The 22,515-nt window shown below is 46.4% G+C and overlaps 1 long non-coding RNA gene across 1 annotated transcript in view; it reads right to left on the bottom strand.

The window, feature by feature from the left end:
* LOC139278956 (uncharacterized) overlaps positions 1–22,515 on the bottom strand; it is a 57,030-nt gene that overhangs the window by 4,811 nt on the left and 29,704 nt on the right. Inside the window, exon 3 of the long non-coding RNA XR_011596391.1 lies at positions 8,848–8,934. This is a non-coding gene — a long non-coding RNA (uncharacterized lncRNA). The remainder of the gene's footprint in view (positions 1–8,847; positions 8,935–22,515) is intronic.

Genomic DNA, 22,515 nt, shown 5'->3' with positions numbered 1-22,515 from the left:
AACTAACTCTTTGGCATTGTGCCTCCGTCAGGGACTGACTGTTAGAGTAACATGTTGCAAGCCACCCTAACCCACCATTGTCTCCCACACCCCCAGCAGCACTCTTTTCCCCCCCCCCCCCCCCACGTCCCAACCCTTCGCTCCGTGTGTCCCTCCTCACTCCTGCACTCCCAACAGCACTCTTCCCCTCCCCGCTCCACCCCCCAGCCCCTAACCCCCAACCCAACCCCTCGCAGCCAGCAGCAGGACCAATTTATGTGTTTCAGATACTGTAGTGCAATTAGTCGCTGGCTTCCTCGGTCCACGGACACCCATCCCACTGCAGCAGGAGAAATCTCCGAGCCACGACACACCACACCAGCATGCCTCTCGGTCATGGCTAGGTGCAGGAGGCACGCAAGACTGAAGGGATGAGGGATGTATATCTTTTGCAGGTGTTCCTTAAAGATTGTGTTTGATATGTTAATGGACCAGGAATCAGTTGTAATGTTAAGTAATGAACTTTATTGATATGCTTACAATGTACTTTACTTTAGTGCAATAATAATAAAACTATTCTTGTCATGATTCTGTCTCAATGTACAACACATTTCATTGAAATCTTTACAATGTACTTTACTGCAATAAAATCATTGTTGTATCAATTTTGATTTGACTCTTTCCGATAACTTAACAACCCCAAACATTTATATAGTTCTAAAGTTAGAAAACGTAGTAAACAATTTCAATCTGTAAACAGAATTACTGAACAACCATAAGATAACTTTAATGCAGTAAATGTAAACAACTTACTAAGATCACTTAAAAACTCTATGATCACTTATATACTTGTACAGTTACAAAGCTTAGTACACAATTTCAATTTGTAAACATTTCCAACAGTGGCATCAAATCTACTACATCAACACCAGCAGCAAAGAAAAGCCTCATCCAGCTCTCATCCACATCTCGGTGCATGTGCACTGCCTCATGGGGAGGGGGGTGTAGGGGAATAGAAGGGGTGGCGGGGGGGTAGAGAGGGTGGATAGGGGAAAAGAGAGGGTGTGGCAGGGGGAGAGGGGGGGGGGGTCCCTGCTTGGATCTCTACAGAGGCTGATACTGGGATTGCAGTGGGAGGGGCATTTGATTGGTAGGGAGGTGTGTGCTATTGCAGCAGCTAACTTTTCGATGGCCTCTGCATTTGCACTGGCCGTGCCATTCCCGCACTCAGTTCACGTGGCATAACTGCTATTTGCCCACACAGCGCTGTCAACTCATCACCAACCCCTCTGATGGTGCCCTCGAGTGAACGGGTAAGGTCATTGCCCTCCACACCCAATGCAATAACGTCAAGCCCATTTGTTGAACGCTGCATCTCAGGAGAGCCTACTCGGGTTCTCCTTCCTCCCCCCCGCCGGCTCTGCCTCATGGCACCACTCCAGTGTGAGGCGCAGGGTGGGACGGTGGGGCCCTGGGTGTTCCACACTGCATTCTACCACCACCACTGGGACCCGCTTCATCTGACACTGGGGCCCTGGGTGTTTCACACTGCATTCTACCACCACCACTGGGACCCGCTTCCTCTGACACTGGGGCCCTGGGTGTTCCATACTGCATTCTACCACCACCACTGGGACCCGCTTCATCTGACACTGGGGCCCTGGGTGTTTCACACTGCATTCTACCACCACCACTGGGACCCGCTTCCTCTGATAATGGGGCCCTGGGTGCTACAAGCTGCATTCCACCACCACCACTGTGACTCTCAATCTCAAAGGATGTGAAACCATGGAACGTCTTACCAGATGGGTATGCGAGGAGACGATTACATGCCGCATCAGAACTTAAAGCACCACGGAAGGATGGGGGGTGGATGAAGGAGTGGAATGTTGTAGGAGAATTCATGGTATTCTCTGGGATAGTGAGGCCCTGCACTATGAACTGATCCATATTACGATCGACATTCTTCCCTGAACACATATCCATTCGCCCCTCCTCCCCATCACCACCTTGGTCTTGATCGCATGCATCCGACTCTTCCTCTGAATCTTCTGGATTGACATCATGTTCTGCAAAATATAACCGAACAGTCAAATGGTTAGCAGCACAGGAGTGGGCAGGATGGGTGACATTGATGGTCTCGTACATAGCAGGCGAGGCAACAGGTTGATTTAAAGGGTCACGATGCATTTTCAGGACTTACCCTCTCCCAAGCTTGTAGGCCCAGTTTGTGCATCACTGATTGCCTTTCTCCAGGCACGACTCATCATGGCAGCGACCCTCTGTTCCAAGGGTGTCAGTGGGTGCAGATTTGGCGGGCCTCCTCCTGTTCGTGTTCTTTCCCTTTTGTTGTGAGCCAATTTCTTCTGCAATGATGAAAATATAACTTTTAAGAGAGGGTGCCTTTCTGCCGGGTGGGACATATACAGCTGGTCACATTTAGAATTGCAATTCCATTGAGAAAATGAAGATATTACTTACACTAACGACTTGACCAACCTGCCATTTCTTTTTACACTGGGCTCCAGATCTCCTGGTATTCACCACTGCGCAGTATTTGTCTGCAAGCAGGTCCCAGCGTTTCTTGATTTCTTTGGGTGCCAATTTTGTGCGGCCTCTGTTGCTGGTGTCCAGCTCCTGACATCTCCCCTCAATGACATTAACTAGTGTCATGCAAGAAGTTCTTCGTTCTCGCTGCACGTTCTTGCATTGCTGTACAGGTACTGGATTTCCACTCAGTGATTATTAAAAACACAGTCCTTTTCTTGCATGCACGTGTGCAGCACCCCTTTGCACTCCAAGAATCACTTAAGACTTTTCACTCCTTCCCTTCCTGCACCCATAAATCACACAGCCCGCTGTAACAGGGTGCCATGTTTTCCCTTTAAATGTCCTTGCTTGCACCTATGTGGCACCTTTGCACAAGAAGCAATAAAATAATGTTCAATCCTTTTCCTACCTGCAACCAAAAATTCCAGCTAGCTTTAAATGAGTGTCTGCCATGTTTTCCCTTTAAATGTCCTTGCTTGCACCTATGCAGCACCTTTTCAGCACTCCTCTGCACAAGAATCAATAAAATAATGTTCAATCCTTTTCCTACCTGCAACCAAACATCCCAGCCAGCTTTAAATGCGTGCCACGTTCTCGCTTTAAATGGCCGATTGCCAAGGTCGAGGTTCCATTGCACATGCGCGGACGTTGCAATGTGCACGCGCAACGATGCTGGCTGCATTTAGACACACAGGGGCTTAGCCCTGCCCACCTGCAGAGTACTATAGGCTTGCTCCGCCCCAGGAAGACAACGCTGCGCCGCGCCAAGCCACGCCACGCCACGCCACGGTCCAGGAGGACCGGAGAATTGCAGTAATTTATTCCGGCGCACCTTTGAGCCCAGGCAGGTCACGTAAGTCTCGGAGGTGCGCCGTATTCAACAGATGCCGAAACTTGGGCCCATAGTCCCCATTCATTTTGAAGGTTGTGCTGACAATGTTCTGCAGCATTGAGGTGCTGCAAAAACTGACAAGCACTGCACAGAGCTGCACGGCTGCACCCAGGCTCTCCCATGACTTCCTCCATATGCTTATGGAGGGAGTCACAGTATGCAGGGAGGTTCTCTTCCCTTCCAATGGGTGGAAGAGACCTCCCCAGGAGACCAACACAGCCTGGTTGCACATTGCACAGAGGGCACAAGCAGGGATATCGTCAGGAGGACCAGGCTGCAGTGGGGCATACCTTTCAATGATCTCAGTAGATCACAAAATGTTACTGCAATGCCACACTCAACCTCATCCTGCTGTGCCACTCATCACATCCCCATCACTCTGCCTTCCCTACACTACTCCTGCACATCCTTACTCACACCAACTTACCTTGCACCTCCACCCATCCCTCTCTCTCTCTATCTCCATTATCACAGCCTCATCTCACTAGCCACCCTCACACTCACCCTGATCCTTGTCCAATCATATCTACTAACAATACCAAGACTAGGCACTTGGGTCTTTTAGCCAGTGTTCATGTAAAGTTTCTGTTAATGTTTTGTCAAACATTGAAATCTTTATTTTCAACATTTTGCGTTCTTGGACAGATTTGTGTACTTAGTGAATTGTAGTAAATGGTGATACATAACGGTACCCCTCGCAATGATGATGAGTGTGAAAGGAATGGCTTGGGCATTGTAGGGTTGCTTTATGGTGCTGGTGTGGGGTAGCACCAACCTGCTCATCATGTAGCAGCCAGGGTGTATAGCATGAAGTTAAGTAAATCTGACCATGGTGAGGCCATCTCTGGCCTCCCGGGCAGCAATGTAGTCTTGTGCTGATTCCCTGTGTCCTCTGCAGCATCAGGTGATTGCGGAGAAGGTTGGTATTGTTGTTGGTGATGCTGGTGTGCCTGTTAATGTTGATGTTGGGGCTGATTATGGTGGGATTGTGAGGACCAAAGTGAGATGTTTTCAAGGGCACCGATGCTGCTGGAATAGATGGCAGGTGAACTTGAGATGACAGAAGCGATCTGTCAATGGTGAGAGAGGTTGCTCCAAGGAGGTGACTGGATAGAGAATTTACTCCAAACACTTCCAACCTTCCTAAAGCTGAAAAGTGTACTCCAAATCCTGACGGCTCCAGCTTCTAACACTGGAAAGTGAACAGCTATTAAATGGTAGCTTTTATACCACTTTTGCAGCTGTCACCTATTCAGATGAATGGAGTCATTGAAAATCCGACCTACATACCTGACGTGATCCCTGAGCACCGTGAGACTCATGAAAAAGCTGGAAAAATGGTAAGTAGATGGTAAAATGCTGTTTAAGTACCTTTTAACAAACTCTTAGCTATTTCAATTGGTTAACCCACCGCTTAGTGTCAGGCCTGTAAAGACCCGACACTTGGGAAACTGACATGCAGGTGGGTTCCCAGTGGGATCCTGCCCTGCTGTCAATCTTTTACATTTTGACAGCGGACTGACTCCGAAGCCGTCCTCTGAGCGCTGGCAAAATCCTGCCCATATTGTGGGGTACAGATCTGATTGCACTGACTTCTCATCTGAGAGTGCTCACTATCAATCTGTTTAGCAGTACATTTGAAATATCTTAAAATTGAAAGGCTTTTGACAAGATCCCACGCAAGAGATTGGTGTGCAAAATTAAAGCACATGGTATTGGGGGTAATGTATTGAGGTGGATAGAGAACTGGTTGGCAGACAGGAAGCAAAGAGTAGGAATAAACGGGTCCTTTTCAGAATGGCAGGCAGTGACTAGTGGGGTACCGCAAGGTTGTTGTTTAAGGCTCAGAAATGCCCTGCGCTTGCGATCTATTAGCTCTTGGATCTCCTGATCATGATGTAAGCGCAGGGCGTTTCTGAGCCTTAAACAACAACCCAATGCGAGAAAAGCAAAACAGCATTACAGATGGCTCAAGGCTGAGGTCCAACAAAAAACCCGGGACCTAAAGAACAGGTGGCGGATGAAGAAAGCACAGGAGATACAGCAGCTGGCCGACAACCATGATATGTGAGGATTCTTCATCGCAGTCAAGGCCACCTACGGGCCAAACACCCAAGGCCCCACCCCACTGCTGGCCAAGAACGGCGAAACACTCATCAAGGACACTGAGGCAGTCAGGACCCACTGGAAGGAGCACTTCGAAGATCTCCTCAATCGAGACTCTGCCTTTGACTCGCATGTTTTCGACTCCATCCCGCAGCATGCTACCTGCCACCACCTCAGTGAGACCCCAACACTGCATGAGGTAGAAAAAGCCATAAGACAGCTCAAAAACAACAAGGCTGCAGGTGCAGACAGAATCCCTGCTGAGGCATTAAAGTATGGTGGAGGGGCACTGCTGGCACAAATACACGACCACGACCTCATCTCTACCATAGGGGAGGAGAGCATACCGGGGGATCTCAGAGACGCAGTAATTGTGACCATTATTGAAAAAGGGGACAAGTCTGACTGCGGCAACTACAGAGGAATCTCCTGCTGTCAGCCATTGGGAAAGTTGTCGCTAGAGTCCTCCTCAACCGTCTTCTTCCCGTGGCCGAGGAGCTGCTCCCGGAGTGTGTGGATTTCGTCCCCTATGGGGCACAACAGACATGATTTTTGCAGCGCAACAGCTACAGGAAAAATGCAGAGAAGAACGCCAGCCCTTATACATGGCCTTCTTCGACCTTACAAAGGTCAACCGCGAGGGTCTATGGAGTGTTCTCCTCCCTTTCGGATGCCCCCAAAAGGTCGTCATCATGCTCCGCCTGCTCCACGACGATATGCAGGCCGTGATCCTTACCAACGGATCCATCACAGACCCAATCCACGTCCGGACCGGGGTCAAACAGGGCTGCGTCATCATCCCAACCCGCTTCTCAATCTTTCTCGCCGCCATGCTCCACCTCACAGTCAACAAGCTCCCCGCTGGAGTGGAACTAAACTACAGAACCAGTGGGAACCTGTTCAACCTTCACCGTCTCCAGGCCAGATCCAAGACCACCCCAACCTCTGTCGTCGAGCTACAGTACGCGGACGACGCCTGCATCTGCGCACATACAGAGGCTGCACTACAAGACATAGTCGACGTATTTACTGAGGTGTACGAAAGCATGGGCCTTACGCTAAACATCCGTAAGACAAAGGTCCTCCACCAGCCTTTCCTCACCACACAGCACTGCCCCCCAGTCATCAAGATCCACAGAGCGGCCCTGGACACCGTGGACCACTTCCCATATCACGGGAGCCTCCTATCAGCAAGAGCAAGCATCGACAACGAGATCCAACACCGCCTCCAGTGCGCCAGTGTAGCCTTCGGTCGCCTGAGGAAAAGAGTGTTTGAAGACCAGGCCCTCCAAACTGCCATTAAGCTCATGGTGTACAGGGCTGTAGTAATACCGGCCCTTCTGTATGGCTCAGAGACATGGACCATGTACAGTAGACATCTCAAGTTGCTGGAGAAATATCACCAACGATATCTCCGCAAGATTCTACAAATCCCCCGGGAGGCCAGGTGCACCAACATCAGCGTCCTCATCCAGGCTAACATCCCCGGCATTGAAGCACTGACCACACTCGATCAGCTCCGCTGGGCAGGCCACATAGTCCACATGCCAGACATGAGACTCCCAAAGCAAGTGCTCTACTCTGAGTTCCTCCACGGCAAACGAGCTAAAGGTGGGCAGCGGAAACGCTACCATGGCACCCTCAAAGCCTCCCTGATAAAGTGCAACACACAACTGACACCTGGGAGTCCCTGGCCCAAGACCACCCTAAGTGGAGGAAGTGCATCCGAGAGGGCGCTGAGCACCTCGAGTCTCAACACCGAGAGCATGCAGAAATCAGGTGCAGACAGTGGAGAGAGCGTGCGGCGAACCAGTACCACCCTCCCCTTTCCTTGGCGACTGTCTGTCCCACCTGTGACAGGGACTGTGGCTTTCACGTTGGACTGTTCAGCCACCAAAGAACTCACTTCAGGAGTGGAAGCAAGTCTTCCTCGATTCCGAGGGACTGCCTATGATGATGATGACCGCAAGGTTCAGTGCTGGGACCCCAGCTATTTACAATATACATTAATGATTTAGATGAAGGAATTGAATGTAATATCTCCAAGTTTGCAGATGACACTAAGCTGGGTGGCAGTGTGAGCTGTGAGGAGGATGCTAAGAGGCTGCATGGTGACTTGGACAGGTTAGGTGAGTGGGCAAATGCATGGCAGATGCAGTATAACGCAGATAAATGTGAGGTTATCCATTTTGGTGGCAAAAACAGGAAGGCAGAATATTATCTGAATGGTGACAAATTAGGAAAAGGGAGGTGCAATGAGACCTGGGTGTCATGGTTCATCAGTCATTGAAAGTTGGCATGCAGGTACAGCAGGCGGTGAAGAAGGCGAAGTTGGCCTTCATAGCGAGAGGATTTGAGTATAGGAGCAGGGAAGTCTTACTGCAGTTGTACAGGGCCTTGGTGAGGCCACATCTTGAATATTGTGTTCAGTTTTGGTCTCTTAATCTGATGAAGGACATTCTTGCTATTGAGGGAGTGCAGTGAAGGTTCACCAGACTGATTCCTGGGATGGCAGGACTGACATATGAAGAAAGACTGGATCGACTAGGCTTATAGTCACTGGAATTTAGAAAAATGAGAGGGGATCTCATAGAAATCTATAAAATTCTGATGGGATTGAACAGGTTAGATGCAGGAAGAATGTTCCCGATGTTGGGGAATTCCAGAACCAGGGATCATAGTCTAAGGATAAGGGGTAAGCAATTTAGGACCGAGATGAGGAGCAACTTCTTCACTCAGAGAATTGTGAACCTGTGGAATTCTCTACCACAGAAAGTTGTTGAGGCCAGTTCGTTAGATATATTCAAAAGGGAGTTAGATGTGGCTCTTACGGCTAAAGGGATCAAGGGGTGTGGAGCGAAAGCGGGAATGGGGTACTGAGGGAATGATCAGCCATGATCATATTGAATGGCGGTGCAGGCTTGAAGGGCCGAATGGCCTACTCCTGTTCCTATTTTCTGTGTTTCTATGTTTCTAGGAAAGCAGGAGCAACTGCTTTTTCAGAACATTAAAAAATATAATAAAGTACCCAGGTAATAACTAGAGCACTGTTTAGACTTGACTTTAAATCACACTGGAGGAATACCAGAGCCAAGGCAATAATTGGTATGGTTATATAAGCATTTCTACCTAAGGATGAATTGTTTTTAATTTCCTAAAAGGATTACATCTTCCCATCTCAGCATAGTTTTAAAAGAACTACTTGAATCTGGAATGTCCATCAGCGGCAGTAAGAACAGTCAGTATATTTCAATAGAAAACCACTGATTACATAAATTCCACTGCAACGCTGTGAAAACTTACACTGTATGAAAACTTACAGCACTTTAAGTAATGGTGTTTGATCTGAAGAGTAATGTGTCACCACACTCGATCACTGCCAACTATCTGTATCACTTGAGCAGCTTCTTCAAAAAGCAAAAGAGAGAAAACAGAAAAGTGAGGTCAATTATTGTGTCATGTGGCATAGCTAAAGCATGATGGCAATGAAATGCTTGTTATTAGCCTTATGCATTCACAGGAGAAAAAAAAATCATTGTGTTATTGTAATGTCAACCTTGTTTTCAAATCCCTCCATGGCCTCGCCATTCCCTACCTCTGTAATCTCCTCCAGCCTCACAACCTCCCGAGATATCTGTGCTCCTCAAATTCTGGCATCTTGAGCATCCCTGATTTTAATCACTTAACCAGTGATGGCCGTGCCTTCGGCTGCCAAAGTCCTAAGTTCTGGGATTCCCTCCCGAAATATCTCTGCTTCTCTACCTCTCTTTCCTCCTTTAAGACACTCCTTAAAATCTACTTCTTTGACCCAGCTTTTGGCTATCTACCCTAATTTCTCCTTATGTGACTTGGAGTCAAAGTTTGCTTTATAACACTCCTGTAAGCGCCATTTACTACATTAAAGGTGCTATATAAATACAAGTTATTGTTGTAAGGCACTGGGGCCAGTAGAAGTGCAACCTCCCAAATCCCTAGTTCCAAAAACCTGAATGTTCCAAAACCTGACATCGCCGCAGATCGGAGGAGGAGTCATCCGAAATCCGGAAATATGTTCTGAAAACCGGACTTTTTTTTAAACGTGAGTTATGTGGAAGAAAATCAGTGGGAAAAAGACTGGACCCTAAAATTAATTTCATTTAAAAAAGTTATTAATTGAAACTTTAAAAAGATATGAAATAAATCATTTCCAAATGAGTGCAGTAAAAGCACTGCATGGTCTGTGCTGATGTAGTGTCTCTGGCAGCGGCGTCAGGCGTCGGGTTCTGTCGGTCCGTGCTGCGGCTATGCAGAGGCTTGTTGGGGAGGGGTTGACGGGGGAATTCATGGGGCTAGTGATGGAATTCAACTGCTAGATTGTTTTGTTGTTGAAAAATCGAGGGTTAGCACCAAGACCATCATTCTCCATGGCGCTTGTGAGGATTCCTTGCTGGCCGGTCCTCTTATTCTGGACCTAGTGGTCCTGGCTGAGCTCTGCCAACGGATGGTGTTCCGAGCCGAATCGGATCCAGATGTTCCACGGTGCCCTCTCGGTCCTCAGCTGCCTCTGTGGGGGACCTGTTGGTGCCAGATGGAAGGCCTGTCGTTGGCTTGCTTTTCGGGCAGAGGACCGCATTGAAAGTGTTGTGAGAGCCAGCTTGGCCCTTCCTCAGTGGATGCACCTGGAACGGGGCTTTTCCGGATTCGGACGCCGGATTCCCACTTCTTGGGACACGGGCGTGTCTGGCTCTCTCTCTCTAGTGGGGCATGTATTTTTTTGGTGGGTTCGGCTGTCTTGACTTACTCAGCTTTTGGAAGAAGCAATCCCGCTGCGCTTTGTGGAAGATCCAGGAGTCTACATGTGGAGCAGGTCTAGGAGTGTATTTTAGCATCCTAGCTGTGATCCGGGTGAATCTGTGGGGCAATGTGTGTGTACACGTTTAAACGGTACAAAGCTTGCGAACAAGCAGCAGCCGAGTGCAGCATCCGCCCTAGTTGTGTAGCGGCTTCGGGGGGGATACTTCCCTACTAAGGTGGGTCTCTCGCCTCACATCAGCCTGTCAATGGCACCGATAGAAATTACAACCCAGTATATATATGAAATATCCAGAACAAACAATATAGACAGAAAGGAAACAGCAATATTCTTTTTTTTAAAGGGGGGCCCAGTTTCAGGTGCATTTCCTAGAATGCACACGACTGATACTAATCCAGACCATTCTCATGAATTAAAAATATAGACTTGTGTAAAAAAAACATATCGGACGTCAGATTGTCTCCGAAATCCGGAAATACCCGAAACTCAGCCCAGGGGTTTCCGGATTCGAGACGTCGTGTTTCTGTTCCAAAATCCAGAAAAATCCAAAAACCGGAATGGCCTCGGTCCCGAGGTTTCCAGATTTCAGAGGTTGTACCTGGAATGCACTCATGTGCCCCAGCAATACTGCTGCACTACGGGTGCTGGCTCACTGTATTGTGTGGAACAAAAGCTTGATGTGCTCCTATCATGGACTGAATATAAGTGTCTGTGGTGCTTAGGTCATGTAAACCAGTCGTAGGTAAACCTTATTAAGACCCTAGATTTCATGCAAAGATATTTTAAAGAGCACCTCGCATCATAATGTGGTTTTTGTTCCAACTTTTCTCTCTTATCCTTCAACACCCTTTGGAATGAGAGCAAGAGAAAGTACATGGGCACAGGAGTTCTAAAAAAAACAAAAGTGATTTTTTTCAAGGTTATGGTTATTACAGATTTATTTCATAACTTTGATATTTCAATTTGTAACAATAGAGACAAAATTGAGGACTCAATTCTTTTTACTGCTTATGGTATCACATTTTGGGGTTTTTACACTAGATATTTTGCGCATTCAGCATGACTGGCCACTCCTAGAATCATAGAATCATAGAAATTTATGGCACAGAAGGAGGCCATTTGGCCCATCGTGTCTGTGCTGGCCGAAAAAGACCTATCCAGCATAATCCCACTTGGTCCGGAGCCTTGCAGGCTATGGCACTTCAAGTGCTTATCCAAGTACTTTTTAAATGCAATGAGAGTTTCTGCCTCTACCACCATTTCAGGCAGTGAATAAGGTTCTTCTCAACTCCCCTTGAATCCTTCTACCAACTCCTATAAGTAGACCTTGTACCCCTCTCACAGGGCCACGAAGGAAGTCATTTGTGACTTTGGTTAGAGCATTTTGGTGCTGTGACAGAGGCAAAAACCTGATTGGAGAGATTCAAAAGGGAAATTGGCACAGATTTGGGAGCACAAATTACATAAGATATATGGCACAGAAACAGGCCACTCGGCCCAACCAGTGCATGCTGGCATTTATGCTCCATTTGAGCCTTCTCCTGTCTTTCCTCATCGAACTCTTATCAGAGTAACCCTCTATTCCCTTCTCTCTCATATGCTTATCTATCCACTCCTTAAATGCATCTATACTATTCGCTTCAACCACTCCCTGTGGTAGTGAGTTCCACATTCTCACCACTCTCTGGGTTAAGAAGTTTCTTCTGAATTCCCTATTTGATTTCTTGTTGACTATCTTATATTGATGCCCTCTAGTTTTTCTTTTCCCCACAAGTGGAAACATTCTCTCTGTATCTACTCTATTAAAACCTTTCATGATTTTACATACCTCTATTAGGTCACCCCTCAGCCTTCTCTCTTCGACAGAAAAGAGACCCAGCCTGTTCAACCCTTTATGATATACACTCACATTTCTGGTATCATCCTTATAAATCTTCTCTGCACCTTCTCCAGTGCCTCTATATCCTTTTTATAATATGATGCCTAGAACTGTACACAGTACTCCAAGTGTGGTCTAACCAAGATTTGATACAAGTTTAGCATAATTTCACTACTTTGCAATTCTATCCCTCTAGAAATAAACCCTAGTGCTTGGTCTGCTTTTATATGGTCTTGTTAACCTGTGTCGATATGTTTAGTGATAATGGGCCTGATAGCCTTATTTTATCCTGAGTATAGAACAAGTTATTACAATATAGGAACTGCTCCAATGCTCTGCTTAAAATAGTTGACATTATTTCACTTGTTATTAATGTTAAGCGAATGGGCATGTTCTTGCCAAGGTCAAACTTCTCACCCTTTTTAAATATATATTTGCATGCCTACAGTTTAGCAAAATTTCACCAGTCCCTGATGATTCTTTCATGATAAATACAGCACGAACATGTATTAACATTGACTACCAAATATTCATAAACCTAATAATTATTGCAGTTCATTGTGCATGGCTACTTGAAGTGATTAATGGCATCATACTGAAAAAGATAGATTTTATTCTGTGAGTTAATGAGGTTGACTCCCCATACGTCAGCCATGGCTCAGTTGACAGCACTCTTGCCTCTGAGTCAGAAGACTGTGGGTCCCACTTCAAGGACCCAAGCACAAAAATCTAGGCCGACACTCCAATGCAGCACCGAGGGAGCGCTGCACCACCGGAGGTGCCGTCCCTCGGATGAGATGCCAAACCAAGGCCCCTTCTGCTCCCCCAGATGGAGGCAAAAGATCCTATGGCACCACTTCGAAGAAGAGCCGGGGAGTTATCGGTGACAACATGTTCAAAGTCTTTGGAGAGGAAAGGAAGATTGGCAATGGGGCAGTAATTTTCAAGAACATAGGGCTCAAGTTGTTATTTTGAGGAATGGGTGATGATGGTGGTTTCGAAAGGGAGGGAACTGTACCTGAGGAGACAGAATCATTTACAATGTCAGCTGGCATGGGGGCCAGGAAGGCAAGTTGGGTGGTCAGCAATTTAGTGGGAATAGGCTCAATGGTGGGGTGGAGAGGACATGAAGGGAGGTTAGAGAGAAACTAGGGAGCTATGGCATGATAGGAACCTGGAAGGAGATTTAGCTTTGTGGGAAAGGAGAAAAGGGGAGAAGCAGGGTCAGCTGAATGGATAGTTTCAATCGTAGTGGCAAAGAAGCCCATGAGCTCCTCGCACTTATTGTTGGATGTGAGGATGGAGGGGGCAGGGCTAAGCGCTTAAGGAAATGGTTAGTGGTAGAGTAAAGAAGATCTTTGCTTTCCAAATGATCCCGGAATATTAACAGAAGAGTAAGACCATATTAGTGCTTACTGTGGTCCAGCCAGCTCTGGTGATGGATGGCTAAACCAGTTGTGCACCAGATAACACTAAGTCTGTGCTCCTTGGACTTGTATTTTTCATATCAATATTGAATGGATAATCAAACTTTTACAATGGAAAGTTTATGCTTGAGTGTGATGACTCTGGTCATTCAACCAATTCATCTTAGTCATCCCCTTGTGCTTGCCTAAGCAGCTCACATCTAGTGAATCCCACTGTAGCCAATCTGTCTGGTCTTTGAGTTGGTCGGGTTTCTTTGTGAAATGCCATGTGCAACCTTCGAATCATAGAATCCTACAGCACAGAAGGAGGCCTTTCAATCCATCATGCCTATGCCGACTCTTTGAAAGAGCTGTCCAATTTAGTCCCACATACCAGCTTTTTCCCCATAATCTGAAAATTAGTCCTCGTTGAGCACATGTTCAATTGCTTTTTGAAAGTTCCTATGGAATCTGATTCCACCATACTTTTAGGTAGTGTGTTCCAGATCTTAACAACCCTTTATGTGAAGAAATTTCTCCTAATTTCCCCTCTATTTCTTTTGCCAATTATTTTAAATCTATGATCTCTGGTTACCGACTCATTTGCCAGAGGAGATAGTTTCTCCCTACTTGCTTTATCAAACCCCCTATAATTTTGAACACCTCTATTAGGTCTCCCCTTAACTTTCTCCGCTCTAAGGAGAACAATCCCAGCTTCTTCAATCTCTCCACAACATCTCATCCCTGGTGTCATCCTGGTAAACCTCCTCTGTACCCTTTCCAGGACCTTGACATCCTTCCTAAAGTGTGCTGCCCAGAATTGTACACAATACTCCAGCTGAGGCCCAACCAATGATCTGTAAAGGTTTACATAGCATGACTTCTTTGGGTTTTAAACCATTATACGATTCTATGATGCTTACAGTACAATTTTTTGTCAAAGTACGTTCATTTTTTTAAGTGCCTCAAATCCAGTATTTACTGGTTTAGGTGGTACAAGATGAAAGGAGGATGCCAGAGAGTTGATCAGGCCTCCCACCATATGTGCAGACCTTGGCACACATTCCTGCCAGTCAATGAGCACAACTACCTCAGCTTTCCATGGTGCCAATAGCAGGGCTTTGCCACCGGTAGCAAGGGCACTTGCAAGCCAATTCCAATATAGAGAGAACACTGCTCTCAGCTGTTATGCTTGTGATTCACTGATAGCTGGCCACTTCACGATCAGCGCACAGATCAAACAGGGGTGTTGGTCATAAGAACATAAGAAATAGGAGCAGGAGTCGGTCATAGGGCCCCTTGAGCCTGCTCCACCATTCAATAAGATCATGGCTGATCATCGACCTAAACTCCACTTTCCCACCCAATCCCCATATCCCTTGATTCCCCTACATGCCAAAAATCTATCTATCTCAGCCTTGAATATATTCAGAGACTGAGCATCCACAGTCCTCTGGGCAGAAAAGTCCAAAGATTCACAACCCTCTGAGTGAAGAAATTCCTCCTCATCTCTGCCTTAAAAGGCTTACCCCTTATCCTGAGACTATGGCCCCTAGTTCTAGACACTTGAGCCGGGGGAAGCAACCTCTCAGCATCTATTCTTATTCTGCACAGGCTCCTACCATGTCTGCACACCAAAAGTAACTAATCCAACTGTTAACCTAAAGGGCGATTGGTCGGTGCCCAGGTGCACTGGATCAACTGGGCGCAGCAAATGTCAGGAAATTGGGGAAGGCAGAGCATAGGCCTGCAAAAGAAAATTGGGCTGATCCCTATACAGGTATGTACTCTGACCAGCCTCATTTTCTGATATTTGCTGTGTCCAGCCAATCCAGTACACCTGAGTACAAACCCAGAAACATGTCTCCTATAGTGACTTACTCACCTTGTGCAAATAATATAACCTTCCATAGCTTAGTGTTACCTAACATTTCAAAATGTTCTTCAGCTCAAATGACTTTTACCTCAAATATTTCCATTCAACTGATGTATTTGTCACTTAAGCAGAACACCGGATGTATACCAGAGTGATATTACATTCATGCCACCTATGTACCTAACTGAACAGAACCCGCTCCACTTCATGGCTCACATGTTTTTTGGTTGGTTCCGCTGTTAGCACACCTGTCTTATGCAGTATTTTTTTATGTGTAAACTAGTCCCAAAATGAATATCCATCTCATCTTACTGTAATATAGTATTTGAACTATATGTTGCAAAAGTAATTAATTCCATCACAATGCAGCACTTATATATCTTAAGACATTGATTTTGTCCATTTGCTGCCTCAATTTTGCAGTAGTACTTAATTAGTAAATGTAGGAGCTTTTTAGTGATTAGTTTCTTGCCATACGCTCATACATTTGTTATCATCATAAATAGTCCCTCAAAATCGAGGAAGACTTGCTTCCACTCTAAAAGTGAGTTCTCAGGTGACTGTACCGTCCAATACAGGAATTACAGTCTCTGTCACAGTGGGACAGTCGTAGAAGGAAAGGGTGGGTGGGGAGTCTGGGTTGCCGTACGCTCCTTCTGCTGTCTGCGCTTGGTTTCTGCATGCTCTCGGCGATGAGACTTGAGGTGTTCAGCGCCGTCCCGGGTGCTCTTCTTCCACTTAGGGCGGTCTTGGGCCAGGGATTCCTAGGTGCCGGTGGGGATGTTGCAATTTATCAAGGAGGCTTTGAGGGTGTCCTTGAAACGTTTCCTCTGCCCACCTGGGGCTCGCTTGCCGTGAAGGAGTTCCGAGTAGAACGCTTGCTTTGGGAGTCTCATGTCGGGCATGCGGACGATGTGGCCCGTCCAACTTCGAAGATCTCCTTAATTGAGACTCTGCCTTTGACTCGAGTGTCCTCGACTCCATCCCGCACCATGCTACCTGCCACCATCTCAGCAAAACCCCAGCCCTGCACGAGGTAGAAAAGGCCATCCGTCAGCTTAAGAACAACAAGACATCAGGAGTAGATGGAATCCCCACTGAGGCATACATTTGTAGTATCTGTCTGACAGCATCTACTAGGATAGTGCAGTAAAGCCTATTTTGCTTTGGATTGCTTTGACCTCTGGGATTTTGTTTTAACCTTACTCTATGTTTCATTTCATCCTTGGTGAGAGATGAGACCTTTCATATCTACCATATCTAGTTTCTCCTGCACAAGATAAATGAACAGCTACTCAATAGCACCAGTGTATTTAATCCTCAGGGACAGGATGAACAGTCTGAAATGATTCTTCTTGTTTTCCCCGAGTCTGACCAAATTACTTTGTCATTTGTTACAAAGGTCGCCATTTTCCTCTTGTCCATGGCATAGTTCATTTGGCGTAAATCATTGTGCCATACTCCTAAGCCATGATTTTAACTAACTCAGGGCGGGGTGAGAAACATAGAAAATAGGTGCAGGAGTAGGCCATTCGGCCCTTCGAGCCTGCACCGCCATTCAATAAGATCATGGCTGATCATTTACCTCAGAACACCTTTCCTGCTTTCTCTCTGGTGGAAAGCCCCCATGACATTGTCGGTGTGGGGGCCAGGCCATTTTCACCCCCCATTCCCGCCCCACCCCCATTCTTCCCCATCCACCGCTTTCCTGATGTCTCCCTGGAGGTCCAAGTGGGGGAAATGAGGGGCAGGCTCCCCCAGCACCCACAGGAACATTCCCAAGGCTACCATCAATACCTGCCAAAGTGTTAGCAGGTCAGTTGGGTCAAATCGCCCTGGCAGCAATAACCTGTGGTTAGGCCCTTGCGTGTTCAAGCACCCAGAAGTCACCGTCCACAAGCATCTCAAGGATCCCCATATCAGAAACTTGTGCCAGCTCTGCTCAGGCCTCTAGGGTAGCAGTAGTAGAGTTAGGAAATCTTCTTTAAAGAAAAGCACTATGGTTTGATAACCTGGGTAGAAAATGAATGGAAGGCGTTTATTATGTTTGGCATTAAATTAATCACATTTAGCACTTTGGTCTGCAGTGTGCAATTTCCAAGTCTGGAGTGTCAGAATGTCATTGATGGTTTGAATGCTCTTCAATGCAGGATAAAGAGAGTGGTGAATAATATAACAAGGACTGTTGTGCAGAGGGGTCCTGTCTATGTTCTCAGGGCAGAAGATCAGTGGAATCGTTGAGCATTGAGCTGATACCTGATATCTCTGGTTGCATGGCACTGATGTAGCCTTTCTTCCTCTGCTGCTTCATCTGCTTCCTCCAGGTCTACCTCATCTGGTGACGACAGCTTCTGCTGCTGCTCTGCCTCCTCCAAATGCAATGCACTGTTGTTCAATATGCAGCAGACCACTGCAATGCATGACACTCTTTCTTGTAGGTAGTTCTCCCAACAATCCAGACACCTAAATCTCTGCTTGAGAATTCATATTGGGCCAATAATTGGGGTTTGAGGCTTGAGGCGGACCCAAGCCTCCGACCACTGAATACGATGCGCACCTACCTGCAGTTCCTGCACACACGGAGAATTACGTTTTGAACCAGCAGAGTCCTGGGCAGCGCATGACATCACGCATCACATAAAAATAAACACCTGAAAAAACTGCTGTCCAAACATAAAAATTAATCATAAAATTTATTTTTTCTAACTTTTAAAACTCTTACATTGGTAAAAGCAGGCATAAGAGTTTTAAGGACATTCTCTGGGCAGCAGTTGGGCAAATAGCCCAACTCTCCACCCGCGGAGACCCTTTACTTTTGCATTTGTACGATCTTTCAAAAGAAATTTTGACAGATCGCAAGTACTGGGTTTAGGTGCATGCGCAGTGCACGTCTAAACCCGGAACTTGCGGGGCCTCTTTGGGCACGTGCGCACATCGTACGCATCTGGAGAGGCTGCAATTGATGGTCTATTGTGTGCGTTCTATGAGGACCCTGGGTGTGCCCTGGCTTTGATTGTATCTGTGTTGCTTGAGCATGCTGGGGTTGCACTGGGATGCCATCAGCCACATCTACAGGGGTTATTATTTGTCCCCCAGCAATCATTGCACCATGTTCCTCGCAGGGTGGAATAGCGGGGCATGTTGGAGTGTCCGCGTATAAAAGCATGTGGCATCTTCCTGGGCACCGTGCAGAGACCTGCATGTTGTTGTTTCAGTGATCAGCCACTAGCTGTACAATGATGCAGTGGTATCCTTTTCTGTTGATGAATGTTGTCGTGTTGTGGTGCCCTAATGGCCATGTGTGCACAGTCAATCACGCCCTGCATGCAAGGGAAGCCAGCCACTGCTGCAAAAACACAAGCTCTGTCCTCATCTCCGCACTCCTCCAGTTCTAGCCTCTTGTGCAATCCCCAATTTTAATCGTGTGGAATTCCTCCCTAAATCCCTCCGTCTCTCTAACTCTCTCTCTCTCTCCTGGTTTAAGACACTCCTTAAAATCTACCTCTTTGACCAAGCTTTTGGTCATTTGCCCGAATAGCTCCTTATGTGGCTTGCTGTCAGGCATTGGTTGATAACGCTCCTGTGAAGTGCCTTGGGATGTTTCGCTATGTTATGGGCGATATCAAGTTGTTGCAGACTGCTGAGTTCAGTGGTGCAAGTAATATGCTGCCCAACTCTGGCATAAAGGAAATCAGTCACCTACTTAATGGAACTGTGAACTGTAGACTGCGAGATGCAGCCGAAATCTCATATTGCAGACAAAGGATCCAGGGGCATAAAAATTAATGGCTGCAGTGACTTTGAGGACCATTGGCATTTATTGTCCAGCAGAGCGCAGGTCCTGTTGCAGGTGTCTGCGATTACCTGCCTGGAGAAGCACAGCCTCCTCCTGCACTGCTCCAGTTGGATTGGGTCGGTAATGGATCCGTTGGTAAGGATCACGGCCTGCAGTCATCGTGGAGCAGACAGAGGATGGTGCCGAACTGTTGGGGGGATCCGAAACAGAGGAGGACGGTCCATAGACCCTCGTGGTTGACAGCGTCAAAGACCTGATCGAAGAAGGTCATGTATAAGGGCTGGCGCTGTTCCCTGCATTTTTCCTGCAACTGTCACGCTGCAAAAATCATGTCCGGTGTGCCCTGTAGGTGATGAAATACACACTGCGACTCTGGGAGGAGATCCTCGGCCACAGAGAGGAGATGGTTGAGGAGGACTCTAGCGACGACTTTCCCAGTGGCTGATAACAGAGGTTGGAGGCCATGGAGAGAAGATCCCCAGAGGAGATGAACTCTGTGAAAGTCTGGGAAATGAAGGCTTCATGCTCAGTGGTGGGGTCATGGTCCAAGGGGATGTCGGAGGAGGAGACTTGACGTTCAGCCTCCGCAATGTAGAAGTCAGTTCGCCAAATAGAAACAGCGTTTGATGACAATCTTAGGGTTTGACCTCAGTGGGAGGTAGGTTAGAGTGAGTGAGCAGAGTAGAAAAATCGAGACGGCTAATGTCACATAGGATTACATAGGTATAAGATACAGAAACAGGCCATTCGGCCCAACCAATCCATGTCGGCGTATATGCTCCAATCGAGCCTCCCCCTGTCCTTCCTCAACCAAATCCATCAGGAAAACCCCTCATATGCCCATCCAGTCTCTCCCAAACACATCCACACGATTCACCTCAATCACTCTCTGTGGCAGTGAGCTCCACATTCCCACCATTCTTCAGGCAAAAAAGTTTCTTCTGAATTCCCGATTGGATTTCTTGGTTATGCTCTTACCCACGTGGAAACATTCTCCTGTATCCACTCCACCAAAACCCCTCACAATCCCAAAGATATCTACCAGGTCACTCCTCAGCTCTCCTCTCAGCCCGTCTATCGCCCCCTGATATGTATACCCTTGCATCTCTGGTATCATCCCTGCAAATCTTCTCTGCAGCCCCTCCAGTGCTTCCACATCCTTCCTACAACATGGCGACCAAAACTGCATGTAGCAGTCCCAAGTGTGGCCCAACCAAGGTTCAACACAGGCCCAGCTCAACTTCCGCACTTTTCAACTCCATAGCTCCAGAAATAAACCCCAGTGTTTGGTTTGCTCCCTCCATGACCCTGCCAACCTGCATCGCAACTCCTAATGACTCGTGCACCTGTACTCCTAAATACCCCTGTTCCTCCACCCCACCCAGACTCACACCCTCCAAGCAATAAGTGACCTCCCCATTCTTCCCACCAAAATGTGATAACTCACATCTATCTGTGCCGAACCTCACCCGCCAATCATATTCCCACTCTGCAAGTCTACCATGCCCTCCCGTAGTCTGTCGCAGTCCTCCCCAGCATCGACTCTCCCCCTCAACCTGGTGTCATCTGCAAATTTAGAAATTGTGTTTTTGATTCCAAAGTCGAAATCGTTACTATATATTGCGAATGTTATGTTTTCAGTACGACATCACAAACACACAGGCTGTAAGATGGTTGATAACTTCAGGAAGCCAGTCAGGTGACTCCATCTTTATTGTTGTAAACAGCAATGGCTGCAATGCCACAGTAGTCCACTGGGTAGCGCTATATATATTACACTTCTCCCTCCTTAATGAAGAAGTAATTATAACAAACAATCATCATACATAACAAAAAATATGGACTTATTTTGCCAAATTTACAAATCAAGCTTAACTGCTCGTTTTCTGTTTCATACAGGATACTTTCGCTCTTGAACAGTACCTTGCAAACAAGCTTGTCAAATTTAGTCTCATTCAAGGCTGATCCTGAGGAAAGTTTTCCTCCAAGGGATGTCCTTGATTTACATTTGAAATCTCTACAACTTCAGACTGTTTGTCTGCCTGACTCGGACTCGGACTTAAATTCTGACCTTTTTTCTTGGACTTGTTTGCAGTACATTTGATGTAGAATATGCTACTTATATTTTACTTGTAATAAAACTATCTGACGAGTCAGAAATAATCAAATCATTCCAACCTTCTACTCCTTCCACATCTGCAGGTGAAGTATGATCAATATGAACAAACCTAACCTGTCCATGATCAAACACCTTGACCAAATATGTGCGAGGACCACATATCTTCACCATTCTTCCTGGTAACCACTTTAACCATTTATGGTGATGGTTCTTCACTCTCACCTTCTGATTTAATTTCACACTTCTCTCTTTTACTCTACCTCTATCATGATTCTCTTTCTGTCTTAATTGTTTCTCTTCTACGGACTGTGCCAAGTTTGGTTTTAACAACAAGAATCTGATTCATGGCTGTCATTTGAGAAACAACTCTGCTGGTGTTCTACTAGTTGTATGAGGAGTATTACGGTACATAATTAGAAAATTAGCCAATTTGTGGTCCAATGACAACTGTCGTTTCTTTGGATTTGGATCCAACATCTGTTTGATGAGGGCACGTTTTACAATTTGTTCTGTGCGCTCTGCTGCACCATTTGAAGCAGGGTGATATGGTGGAACCTTGGTATGTTTCACACCATTTTTGCTCGTGAACTGTGCAAATTCTGCTGCATAAAATTGTGGTCCATTATCAGAAACAATTTTTCTGGGAGGCCAAATGAAGAAAATAATCTTTGCAAAATGTCTAACGTTTTACTTGTTGTTAGTTTCCGCATTGGGAACACCTCGACCCATTTTGAATGGCTATCCATCACAATGCACAATTGTTGTCTTCTAGCTCAGCAAAATCGATATGGGAGGCCATTTCGATGGCTGTAATGGTACTGATGGTGGTTGCTTGCTTACCGATTGACATGTCATACACTGACTAACGATGTACTCTATATCTTTATCTGGACCTGGCTACCATAAGTAACTGCGTGCAAAACTCTTGCTCAAAGCATATTCCCAAGTGCTGGTCATGAAGATCTCCTAATAATTTGGACCTGAATTTATCTGGTATAACTACTCTTACACCCCACATGATACAATCTTTATCGACTGATAATTCATTCCTACAAATGAAGAATGGATGAATATCTTTGTCTGTTACCTGGTTTGGCCAGCCATTTGCGATATAATCAAA

This window comes from Pristiophorus japonicus, chromosome 13 (assembly GCF_044704955.1).
Source record: "Pristiophorus japonicus isolate sPriJap1 chromosome 13, sPriJap1.hap1, whole genome shotgun sequence".
In the NCBI taxonomy this organism is placed as follows: domain Eukaryota; kingdom Metazoa; phylum Chordata; class Chondrichthyes; family Pristiophoridae; genus Pristiophorus; species Pristiophorus japonicus.
This window is presented reverse-complemented; position numbering and strand designations above follow the sequence as displayed.